Raw genomic sequence first — 13,763 nt, forward strand, 5'->3', positions numbered from 1 at the left:
TGTTTTTTTGGCACTATCACACAGGGAAGAGATCACATCTCTCCCAGGGAAATTTCAGTAAGGAAGAAGTCACCCCAGCATTGGGTCCTGAATGTAAACTTTTCCCTCCAACCAAAAGGACCCACACCCTAGGGAAAGGGGCACAAAGAAGAGCTAGCCAGGGTTCCTGCCCCAAAGAGTTTACAAATTATTTTATGACTACCCATGCGCGCAGGACAGGCACACCAGGGTGGGGTCACATGAGCATTAACAGGCCGATACAGTACAGTGCACTCCGGAGCGCACTGTTAGCTGGCATTTGGATGCGCGTTTTGGACGCGTTAGCTTTACCCCTTATTCAGTAAGGGGTAATAGCGCATCCAAAAAGTGCATCCAATCCCCCCTCCCCCCGAACCTAATAGCACCCACAACATGCAAATGCATGTTTATGGCCCTATTGGGTATTCCCGCGCGATTCAGTAAGTAAAATGTGTAGCCAAGCCGCACATTTTACTTTCAGAAAATAGCGCCTACCCAAAGGTTGGCGCTAATTTCTCCAGGCATCGGGAAAGTGCACAGAAAAACAGTAAAATTCCAAAATTCCAAAAATTCTCTAAATTCCAACAAGACTGAACTATTAATTATATCCAACAGGCAACCGCTCCCAGACATCCCACTTGCGTACTCATCCACCAATTTCCCTTCGCACACTCGCAATTTAGGTGTCGTCATCGATAATCACCTTTCTTTTAAACCATTCATTAAATCCATCATAAAAGATTGTTATTTCAAGCTTCAAACGATAAAGAAACTCAGACCCCTACTACACTTCACAGATTTCCGTACAGTACTTCAGTCTATTATTTTATCTTAAATTGATTACTGTAATGCACTCTTTCTTGGCATTCCCGCAACACACACCAAGCCATTACAACTTCTACAAAACGCCGCCGCTCGGATACTGTCAAATACAAAGAAAAGAGACCACATCGCTCCCACACTTATCGAACTTCACTGGCTCCCTATACATTCACGAATTCTTTACAAAACTCTATCCATCATACACAAGAGTCTGTTAAATTCTAACCTCAACTGGATCAACCCCCCTCTCCTCCCCCGAACCTCCAATAGACCTACCCGCCCAGCCCTCCAAGGAACACTTCGTGCCCAATCTATCAAATCTTTTAAACTCTCCTCCACTATAAACTGAGCCTTTTCACTTGCCGGCCCCACCATATGGAACTCCCTGCCCCATGATATCCGCATGGAGACATTTACTCCCACTTTAAAAAAAAAACTGAAAACTTGGCTCTTTCAACAAGCCTACACCATGTCACCCCCCATTACATAAACTTCACTGTGATGTATCCACTGATATTTTATTATGAACGCCTTATGCCCGATGATTTTGTACTATGCACTCTTTTGTATATAGTTAGGGTTACAGCTCTTTTTCATTGCATCTCCGCATTGATTTTGTTATATGTAAGGGCTCCTCCCCAAAAGTTAATTGTATTTTTCCTTGTTATCTTTATCTGTTATTTGTACGGGCCCCGCCCAAAAGTTTTGTTTTTTGTGAACCGATGCGATGTGCGAACGGACATCGGTATAAAAGAGACGTTAAATAAATAAATAAATAAATAAATAAATAAATAAAAACTGCTTTTCTGTGCACCCTCCGACTTAATATCATGGTGATATTAAGTCAGAGGTCCCGAAAGTTTAAAAAAGTTAAAAAAAAAAAATTTGAAATAGGCCCGCAGCTCACCGGTTGAAAACTGGACGCTCAATTTTGCCGGCTTCCGGTTTCCGAACCCGTGGCTGTCAGCAGGCTCGAGAACCGACGCCGGCAAAATTGAGTGTTGGGGAAAGGGCCTGAGAGGGTAGCGGGGGAGGGGAGAGGGAGCCTCTGGGGGTAGCACCCTAGTAAGCAGCTATTTATGCTACTTTAGGAGGCCCACCTAATAACTCAAGGTGAGGTTTAGGTAGTAGTGTAGGGGTTAGGGACCACTTTGACGTGCAGAGTGAGACGTACGAACAGAACAGTACACTCTTGTTAAGATTTGATGTCCTTCGGAGTGAGGAAGTTCACACAAAGATGAGATTTGTACGGTGTTCTCTCAACCTAGATGATGGACTCTTTACCTGGGTTGAGAGAACTTTATACAAATCTCATCATTGTGGGAGTTTCCTCATTCCAATGGACATCAAATCTTCACAAGAGTGTACTGTTGTATTGCTCTGTTCGTACATCACACTCTGCATGTCAAAGTGGCCCCTAACTCCTACACTACTACCTAAACCTCACCTTGAGTTACTAAGTGGGCCTCCTATAGAGATATAATTAGCTAACTACTACAAAGGCCTCTCCCTCTCTCTCCCTCATACCTGGAAACATTTTTTATGAGTTTTTCCTTCAACAGCAAGCTTCTTTTCAGTTCTGTCTTTGATTTCCTTATCAATGCTTTGCATTTTATTTGCCATTGCTTATGCTGTTTCCTGTTTTCTTCATTTGGATTACAACACAACATAAACTTTATGATCAAATACTATAGTAGACGATAGTCATTTTTATAATTCAGAATTAAATTCTCAAGTGAAATATATCAAAGGATCCACTAGTAGGTCTGCAAGTCATAAGGTCTCCAACACAAGCTGCTCGTATTGACAATAAACCCTTAACTTTGAACCATGTACCTGACTGCAGTCTCTGTAAATCAATATAAACAGTTTAGAAAGAACTATAGCTAGGCAATTTGGCACCTATGGCCAATTGAACACGTGTCCTCACCCTGTACTCAACATATAGAAACATGACAGCAGAAAAAAGGCCATATGGCTTATCTAGTCTGCCCATCCACCCAACTAATTAGTTTTACAATTCCCACCATTCCCTCAGAGATCTCCTTTGTTTATCCCTTGCTGTCTTGAATTCAGATACAGTTTTTGTCTCTACCACCTCCATTGGGAGACTGTTCCATGCATCCTCCACCTTCTCTGTAAAGAAATATTTCTTTACATTACTCCTCGGTCTACTCCCTTTCACTATCATCCCATGATCCTTTGTTCTAGAGCCTTCTTTCCATTGAAAAAGTCTCACCTTCTGTGCAATGAAACCTTGGAGGTATTTAAATGTCTCTATCATATATCCTTTATCTCACCTTTCCTCTACAATCCACATGTTTAGATCTTTATGCCTGTCTTTATATACTTTAGAATGAAAATCACAGACCATTTTAGTAGCCCCCGTCTGGACTGACTCCAACCGGTTTATATCCTTTTGAAGGTGCAGATTCCTGATCTGTACACTGTATTCCAAATGAGGTCTCACCAGGGACCGGTACAGGGGCAATTTCACTTCCCTTTTTATTGACCATTCCTCTCCCTATGCAAATACGCATCTTACTGGCTTTTTGCCGTCAATTTATCCACCTTTTTGGCCACCTTAAGATCCTCAGATACAATCATTCCCAGATCCAGCTTTCCTTTTGTGCTTAGAAGAATTTCAGCCCCCACTAGTGTACCTTTCCCTTGGGGTTTTGCATCTAAAAGCATAATTCTACATTTTGTAGCATTAAATCTTAGTAGCTTTAGACCATGCCTCAAACATCACTAGATCCCGCCTCATATTTTCCACACTTTCCTGGCTGTCTGTCCTGTGGCAGATGTTGGTATAATTGGCAAAAAGACAAACCTTCTCCAACAATCCTTCAATGTCTCACAAAAGTGTTGAAATGAACCGGTCCAAGGGCCGATCCCTGAGGCAAACCACTAGTAACAACCCTCCTCAGAATGAACTTCATTTACCACTATGCTTTGCCACCTCCCAGTCAACCAGTTTCTAACCCAGTCAGTCACTTTAGGGCCCATACCAAGGACGCTCAATGTATTTATAAGTCCCCTATATGAGAACATGTCTTAATGAAATCCAAGTACACTACATCTAGTGCTCTTCATTCATCCAACTCTCTGGTCACCCATGCTACCTTGGATCTTGCAATCCACTGTTATTGCAGCAATTCCATTAATTTATTATTTCCATTATTTATTATTAATTTATTATTTCCATTAATTTGTTATTGCAGCAATTCCATTAATTAAACACCTGTATTTATTATAAGAACTTGTATTTACTATTTATATTTATTATTTAGCTATTAACATTGTTCTATTACCACTTGGTACTATTTCTCTCCTTCACCTCTAACTCTAAGTTCCTACTAAGTTAGCCATGTTATTTATACCCAATTGTTGGATGTAATTGTATATTTGTTTAATTGTTCAATCTGTTTGATGTAATTTTCTGTTCCTTGTTCCGTGTAAACCGAAGTGGTATGCACTAGTGCATGAACTCCGGTATATAAAAGCCTTTAAATAAATAAATAAATAAATCTGCTCACCACAGAGATCAGATTAATTGACCTTTATTTTCCAACCTCCTCCATACTTCAACTTTTATGACTAGGAACCATATCTGCCCATTTCCAGTCCTCTAGAACTACTTCCAGCTCTAAAGAAGCATTGAAAAGGTCTGCTATCAGAGCTGCCAGAACTTCTTTAAGCTCCCTTAGAACCCATGGATGTATCCCAACCGGCTCCCATCGCCTTATCTGTTTTAAGTTTAGTTAGCTCCTCCTCACATTTTTCTGAAAATCGATTGAGGTTTACCTCACTTTCAATCTTATTTGTATTTGTTTTATGTAGTCCTGCTACTGGCTCTATCACAGTGAACAGCAAATAGAAATATTTATTAAGCAATTATGCGTTTTCCTGATCAGGATCTCCATATTCCTCCCCTTTACCTCTGAGTCTCACTATGCCACTCTTGCAGTTCCTTCTTTTTGCGGGTGTGGGCCCTTGGACCGAGGTGAAGTTGGCACAAGCTGAGTTGGTTAGTGGTGTAGGATAAGGCAGAGGCCCAATTGGAACTTCACCTATACCAGCCCATATTCCCCTTAGGTTGAACCCTTGGGTGTCGGGGCCAGCAAGTTTGAGGTGGGGGCCTCCACCGGAGAACTGGAGATCCATAGATGAGGTCATGGCGAATGGGAGCAGTCTGAGGCAAACTCGGGTCAGGGCAGGTGGCAAACAGGAATGTCCAGTAACAGGCAGATGTCAGTGGCAGGCACTGTTCAAGGACAATCTGGTAATCAGGCAGTGGTCAGTGGCAGGCAGCGATTGAGAGGAATCCAGGAAGCAGGCCATGGTCAATACCAGGTAGCCATTCAAGGGATGGTGGGACAGATAAACAGTGTCGGAAGACGAGCACACAGGAGGCAAGGGACACAGAATAATTGAAAACTGACCACAAATCTGATGAGACGAAGACTACAAGAATGTAGGATGAATTTAAGACCAAATGAAGACCAGGAACTTGGGAACGCTGAAGCAACTCACTCTACAAGGCTGTAGTGAGACCTTTTGCAGAGGCAAGGAGTGTAGGGTAAACAGGCCTCTTAAAGGCCAAAGCTTGGGACATCATCCAGAGGCGCTGCATAGGATTTTGTGCCGTCCCGGGGAGGTTAGCGTTGGTTGGCAGAGGCCGCCATTCTTCCTAGGATTGATGGTGCAGGGAAAAAGGAGGTGAGTATGAGAGGTCGCAGCCATCTGCGACCGGGCATAACAATCACAGCCAGGATATCCCAATCAACATCCAGCAGATTGAAATCCTCTAGCAATAGCACTTCCCTATTCAAAGCAATTTTGTGACTATCCTCCATTAAATCTCTGTCCATTTCTTCAGTCTGAAATGGAGATCTATATATTATATTAGTATTCCCTCTTTCAAGACACCACAAGTTGGAAAACAGTTAATTTTTTTTTTTTGTTGGGGGGGGGGGGTCGCATTCTCTATCCAACTGATTAGTAATCTCTACCTTGTTAAGCAGTAGGGGTTGAAGAGGGAATGCATGCCTTTCAGTCATGATGATGTCAAGCATTTTTTGCACTATTTGAATCATATAATTTTGATTCATATTAAACAAATTAGGTTCTAGAGCTCATTAACAGCAATACAAACATCCTTCACTACCATGCACACTGTGATGCACCACAAAACCCTGCCAAAAAAACACACAACCTATATAGGAACCTTTCTACAACAAGCTCCTCTCCTTACATACTTGGCTGACCCATTTGCCCACTTTCTAAACACTTTTCACTGCTTAGTCTCTTACTAGATTTTTCTGTTTGTCTCAAGTGCAACATGTCTTCTCTGCTGTATGTTTCTCTTTCACAGCTAGTTAATTTTGTAACCCAACCTCTTTTTTTTTTTTTCTTTTTATGAATGGGATCAGCATTTACCCCATATCTGAGAACACACTGCCAGGCCTGGTTACATTTCCAGTGCATGCTGTTTGCATGTAGTCTGAAACAGAAACCATTCCTCCAACCCCCATCCTGTCAGCTCTCTGCAAGTTCAGTGTTTATCCAGTCAATCTGCACCACTTGCTGTCTCCAAAAAGCAAACTATATTTAAAATAATGACATACTAAGAAATTGTGTATTTGTCTTTGTTTTAGTATAATCATAGGTTACTTCATGGATTTTTTGCAACAGTTTTCTTCACATGCATTATAGTGATAAATATGTGAACTTATCAGATTGTGCCAAAAACCATTCTCCGCACTGCCCAACTTCAGGGAACACTCCAAGCCCCTCTCTCTGCAAATGCCATATCTGGGAACTTTTTAATTGTGGTCACCCTGAGATTTAGTATGGTTTGGGGGAGAAGGGGTGCACGCATCAGCTTTCTCTCTCCCACTCCTCCACCATGCTCTTTCACACACATGTTTTCTCTATCTTGCCCTCTACAGGGATAACCCCCATCGTTCTCCCACCTGTTCCCAATCCCTAACCCAGCACTCTCTCATTTCCCTGGTCCCAGGACTGAACAATTCCAGTACTTACCCCCTTCTCTAGCCATAGGCACACAGAGCATGTGCAAAGGGTCTTACTCAGCAGAGAACATTCCCTCCTCTACCAGGGAGCCTGCAGGGTAGGGGAGAGGTTGAGTTGTTACAGAACCAGGAAGTGTGCTGTAAAGTGATAGATGACAGAGAATTTTAGGAATAACACGATTTTATTGGAATTATGCAAATACCCAATTGTAGTAAAAAGTATGATATCACGTGTAAATCTTTAGCTAGCTGTCCAGAAAATAATGAAAAAAGGAATTATATCACCCAGAATCAGTCAATCTAATTCTTGTCACTTGCCTGGAGTGCTGGAGTTAAATAATGCAGCCTTCTTTCTTTTTTTGTGAAAGAGAGAGAGAGTTTGTGTGTGGAAAAGAGTTCTGATAGATTTTATTATAAGCGTTGTTGAATGTGTTAGCTCTTGATTTTGAGAGTTCTGATGCTGTCACTGACAGATATACACAGAAATTGGATGACCATCTTTGGGATATCATTTGCTCATCAGTCATCTAAAATGAAAATGAGGAACATCCTTTGTTTCTTTATGCTTGATAATAATTGAGATGGCCAATAGAGGGAGCTCATCCTCTTCCATATATTATTGAGAAGTAATGAACAATATATATATATAGTGTCCTTCATTTCAGTTTAATCTGATTTTCACCCATAAATTCCCAGATTTTTCCCAACAGTGATAATCTTTTTAAACCAATATTCACCCTAATTTTATACTGATTGCATCTGCAGCTCTGGATCTGCTCTTTAGTGTCTCAAGGTGCACAAATGGGGGGGGGGGGCACGCCCCCAGGGGGCTGCAATCAAACTTCCAGGGCGCTGCAAATGTCGTACCATGGGGGAAGATGCATGTGGCCGCCGGTGGATCTCAACCCACCAACGGCCAAAAAAACAGAGAGAGGGGCCATCCAGCTACCAGTGGACCACATCCCACTGGCGGCTGAGCAGAGAAGGATACCCTTCCCGTCTCTGCAGGCCTGTAGTAATAGAACTCATGAGAGGAGCACTTTCTCTATGCTGAATTTCATGATGCATGAGATCAACATGGAGGAAGTTCTAGTCCTGCCAATTTTTAATATCGTGGGGCCTGCACAGCGGAGGAGGTAGAAGAACAAGCTTCAGTGCCAGAAGCAGCAACGGGCGATGGGCTCCTCCCCAACTGCTACATGGCAGCAGTGACAGTGGCAGCAGGAATGAGAGAGGATCCGAGGTTACCAGCAAAACAAAGAGAGGGGGCGTGCCTTCAATGTGTGTATGTGTATGAATGGGATCCTGTGAGTGAGAGAGACAGTGTGTGTGTATGTGAGAGCATGAGTGCCTGCCTGGAGATCTGCTTGTATGTGAGGGAATGAGTGCCTGCCTGGAGGTCTCTGTGTGTGTGTGTGTGTGTGTGTGTGTGTGTGTGAGATTGAATGGGTGCCTGCCTGGGGCTGGTCTGTGTGGGTAAGATCCTGTGTGTTTGAGGGAATCTGGAGAGTAGGAAGCTTAGGGCAGGTCAAACACGTCTCTGTTTTTTTGTTCCTCCGACTTAATGTTGCCATGATATTAAGTCGGAGGAAGTACAGAAAAGCAGTATTATCTGCTTTTCTGTACATTTTTTTGGGGTGCTCAGAAATGTGCGTATTGAACACATTTGTTTTTTGCTTCGGGAGTGAATAACTAATTTGCATTTGTATGTGATGAGCGCTATTAATTTCCCGATGCGTTGGACACGTGTTGTGGAGATGCTAATTCCATTATTGCAGTGGTTCTCAACCCTGTCCTGGGGACCCCCCCCCCCCCAGCCAGTCGGGTTTTCAGGATATCCACAATGAATATGCATGAGAGAAAATTTGCATGTTATGGAGGCAATGTATGCAAATTTTCTCTCATGCATATTCATTGTGGATATCCTGAAAACCTGACTGGCTGGGGGGGGGGGGGGTCCCCAGGACAGGGTTGAGAACCATTGCCTTATTACATAAAGGGATTTATTTGCGCCTACACAACCCGCGTTCAACTGTGGATTAAATAGTGCGCTCTGCTGTTCGCATTGTATTGCATGGGCCCCTTTGCTAGCATGTGGCAATCGGGTTTGTTTTATTTCCCCAGTAGGTGCTGTATTGGTATTCTGGTACTCAGTGTAATATTTACAGTGTTGCTTTTTTCACAGGTAAGGTTCTTGTTTGAGTTCTTGGTGTTACTGCTGTTAAGTTATGATAAGTTTTCTGTATAGATTTTGAGTGTCATTTTTGTAAGGCTTTCTATTAGTGTACAATGTTACTAGTAGTGGAAGGAATTTGTGCTGCTGTTACTGTGAGGTGCCTGTCTGGATGTGGTGTGGTATCTGCTGCTCTTTGCGTTTTGTGTGTATCTGATTGCTCCTATCAGCAACCTGAAGAGATTCAAAACCTGAATATTGAGCTTCTGGCTGACAGCGTGATTGCCTGCTATTTGGCAAACAGTTCAACAGCTGATTGCTTGGTGAGAGACTTTGACATATGTAACCCAACTTATACTGTATACAATATGTAACTCAACTCTGATGAGTGTGGGGCCCAGTAAGCAGGCTGCCGAAGGAGAAAGGAGAAGCCTAGAGCCACTGCTAGTAAGGAGGAATGCTGCTGCAATGGCAGAGAGAAGAAGAAGATTTCACAGGATGAGGGGAGAGAAAGGGCATGCTAAGGGATAGGAGGAGAAACAGGGGGAGTGGGAAAATCTCCTTCATATTGTTTTATTGTTATAGCCTCTGTCCACCAAAATAAACTCCAATTTTCACCCAGGAAAAACGAGTCACATTTGTGCATTGATTTTCTCCTGTTTTTGTTCTTGTCTTAAATCCTAATAAATTCCTAGAAAAAATGAAAATGAAGGTCCCTATGTATATGTACTGACTGACACATAACCTTTTGCAGACTTGTAATTTTTTTGGTCTTTCATATAAAAAAGCAACCTCATGAGAAAATGTTATCAAACCTCCTGTTTCCTTTGCATTTTTCCATCTTGTAAACTATTTGTTGGTTTATGATAATGGGCATTGTATGAGGATATCCATTTGAAACAGATTTCTGCTTCATTGAAAAGCATAAGAAGCTTGCTTCCTTATGCTGCCTGGCGTGAAGAACATGTATTCTAATAAAAACAAAGCCATTCAAGCAATGTCCATTGCTTTTGTCTTATTGTTTTCTTAAACTCAGCAAGTATTCTGCTGATAGACTTGGATCTGATTCTTGCTGGATTAATAACAATTTCTGGCTCAGTGACAGAAAGAGAAACTGATTTTTTTTTAAAGTTTCATCTGATATCTACATTGACCAGTGTATACCTATTAATCCACCCCAGGGTGAGGCAGAAACTGGAGTAGACCAAGCATAGAAAAAAAGGACCACTGTATTCCCTAATCCAACCCTTCCTCTTTTATCTTGCAGGAAACAGGAAGGGAGGGGAAGCATTTGGAGTGATCAGAGCAGAACAGACCAAAGAAGAGCAATTCTGCACCCTAATCCAATCCCTGCTTGTTTTTCCCCCCTCCGGGAGCAAGGTGCCTTTCTGGACGTCATGCCAGTGGCCCAGGCCTTATTAGCCAAAGGCTAGCTATGGCTCTGTTAGAAACACAGACAACTTATTACCAATAATCAAATCAGAATTACAAAAAACACATAATAAAACACAAGCTATTATTTCAATAAACAGAAGTGGCAAAAAGAAACAGATATACAAAGAACAAATAAATAACCATAACCTCTATTTAAATAAAAAGTTCCATATAGAACTATAGGAATCTACTTTATGGGATGCATGTACATCATTAACTATATGTGGAATCCCCATCCCCACTCAAATACCTCTGTCATGATCTGGGAGGAGAAGAAAAGAAAATAGAAAAACTGAATGAATTCTTTGCCTTGATCTTTGCTGAGGAGGATATTGGGATCATATCCATGCTGGAAACGTTCGTTGACGATGCTAATACTAAGCAACTAAAAAAAAAGACTATATGGTAATGGAGGACATAATGGATGAAATTGACAAACTAAAGAGTAACAAATCACCAGGACCAGATGGTATCCATCCCAGAGTCCTGAAAGAACTGAAACATATAATTTCAAACATAATGCCTATCATTTAAAATAGCCACAATACCTGAAGAGTGAAGTGTGGCCTGTTACAAACCGAAATGTGAAAATATTAAAAATACAATTTAAAAAATATTATTTCAAGGAAACTTCACCACAATGAAGATTATGGTTTTGTTGTATGGCGGTGCCAAAGGGATCTGTCAGAACATTTACTTTTGTTGCAGGACTCTGAACAAAATTTCTTTTAAATGAAGCACCAAAATGCACAGCCCCATCTTACCAAAAAAACAACTGCCAAAAACCTGTCGAGAAGCTACCATCAATAAAAACCCCATTATACAACATTCCTTTATAAAACCTCACTATTTTAGCCCCAAGCCAGTGGTGGACCTGCATTCAATATCTGGCTCAGGTCCCCCACTTCTTGAATTTACCAAGACTGGGGATACTATGGGGGCTTTCTCTGTCACCCCCCTTTGTAAACTTCAAGACAGGAAGAAGGGGGTGGGGGAGCAACAGAAGGAGAGGATTCCTAGCAGGCTCTTTGGGAGGGGAGGAGAGGGACTGGAGCAGGAGCAGACACTGAAGGCAGGCAGTCAATGAGGTGAAGGGAGTTCTAGACATTATGCATAGGTTTGGTGCAAAAGTATTAAAGCACTCTAGGTGAACCTTTCCCCCATTAACTTTCAGGCCCATTGGCAACCTGTCTCCCCTCCTCAACAATCATGATGACTCTACTGCCCTTTCTGGGACAATCTTATAAAAACACATAATTAGACATATGGATGACCTTTTTCAAAAGCCATTTATGTGGGTAAATACTGATTTACCTGTATAAAAGGGCATTTTGAAAAATTCCCACCCTGTAAGTGTCCAAAAAGTAAATGTGCTGTTCCACAATGCATGTACTTTTAGGCACATATAAAAGAGGTGTTCCTGGAGTAGGGTTAGGTTGGGGAGGCAATAATGCACATCGTTTTGCAAATTTCAAAACTACATGTGTTATTTTGAATGGAAAAGGTACTTTCAGAAAAAACAGGTGAAATCTCTGCGGGCATTTTTCCAAAGGCAATTTCCAATGGGAAAGCATGTATGTACTTTCCCTTTGAGAAATGGTGCAAAGCCCATGGGCACATAATATGCATTTATTCACTGCACTTTGGGGTGAACAGACTAATTCCAGTTCAGAATTAAAAAATGGAATTTCAGCCCTATTTCAATTAATTTGTAACCTATCATTAAAATCATCCATTGTACCTGAAGATTGGAAGATGGCTGATGTAATCCTGATATTTAAAAAGAGCTCCAGGGGTGATCTAGGAAACTATAGACCAGTGAGACTGACTTCAGTGCTGGAAAAAATCATGGAAACTGTTATACAGAATAAAATCATAAAACATTTAAATAGACATGGTTTAATGGGACACAGCCAGCATGGATTTATCCTAGGGAAGTCTTTCCTCACAAATCTCCTACATTTTTTTGAAGTGGAGAATAAATGTGGACAAAGGTGAGCCGGTAGATGTGGTGTATTTGGATTTTCAGAAGGTGTTCGACAAAGGCCCACATGAAAGGCTTCTAAGAAAACTAAAAAGTCATGGGATAGGAGGTAATGGATTGCAAGCTGGTTAAAAGAGGAAAAAGAGAGTAGGATTAAATGGTCTGTTTACACAGTGGAAAAAGATAAACAGTGGAGTGCCTTAGGAATCTGTACTTGGACTGGTACTTTTTAATATATTTATAAATGATCTGGAAAGGGGTACAACGAGTGAGGTGATCAAATTTGCGGATGACACAAAATTATGCAGAGTAGTTAAATCTCAAGTGGATTGTGATAAATTGCAGGAACACCCTGCGAGACTGGAAAATTGTGCTTCCAAATGGCAGATGAAATTTAATGTGGACAAGTGCAAGGTGACACATATAGGGAAAAATAACCCATGCTGTAGTTACAAATTGTTAGGTTCGATCTTAGGAAAGAGATCTTGGTGTCATAGTGGTTAATACATTGAAATTGTCAGCTCAGTGTGCTGTGGTGATCAAAAAAGAAAACAGAATGTTAAGAATTATTAAGAAGGGAATGGCAAATAAAATGATGGATGTCATTTTATTTTACTTTACCTCTATTAGATTGCAACAACAGAGGACAAGACTTAAGTGTTAATTTATCTTATAGCCGATATACTTAAAGTAGACATGACTTATCACAACCACTAAGTAATATTTAATATGAAACTATGTTACAGTATTTGATGGCACCTGTTTAGTTAATATATATAACTCATAATGCCTTTGTATCACTCCATAGTGAGACCGCACCTTGAATACTGTGTGCAATTCTGGTCGCCGCATCTAAAAAAAGATATAGTTGCACTGGAGAAAGTGTAGAGAAGAGCAACCAAAATAAGTGGCATGGGAATGGCTGCTGTATGAGGAAAGGCTTAGGAAGTTAGGGCTGTTCAGTTTGGAGAAGAGACGACTGAGGGGGGATATGATAGAGATCTACAAAATCATGAAAGGACCTGCACAAGTTAATGTAAATCGGTTATTTACTCTCTCAGATAATAGGACTAGGGGGCACTCCATGAAGTTAGCAAGTAGCTCATTTAAAACAAATTGAAGAAAATTATTTTTCATTCAGCGCATAGTTAAGCTCTAAAATTCATTGCCAGAGGATGTGGTTATAGCAGTTAGTGTAACTGGGTTTAAAAATGGCTTGGATACATTCCTAGAAGAAAAATCCATAAACTGCTATTAATTAATAAGCAATAGTAGCTTGAGATTTATTTAATGT

Source organism: Rhinatrema bivittatum, chromosome 2 (genome assembly GCF_901001135.1).
Source record: "Rhinatrema bivittatum chromosome 2, aRhiBiv1.1, whole genome shotgun sequence".
Classification (NCBI taxonomy): Eukaryota; Metazoa; Chordata; class Amphibia; order Gymnophiona; family Rhinatrematidae; genus Rhinatrema; species Rhinatrema bivittatum.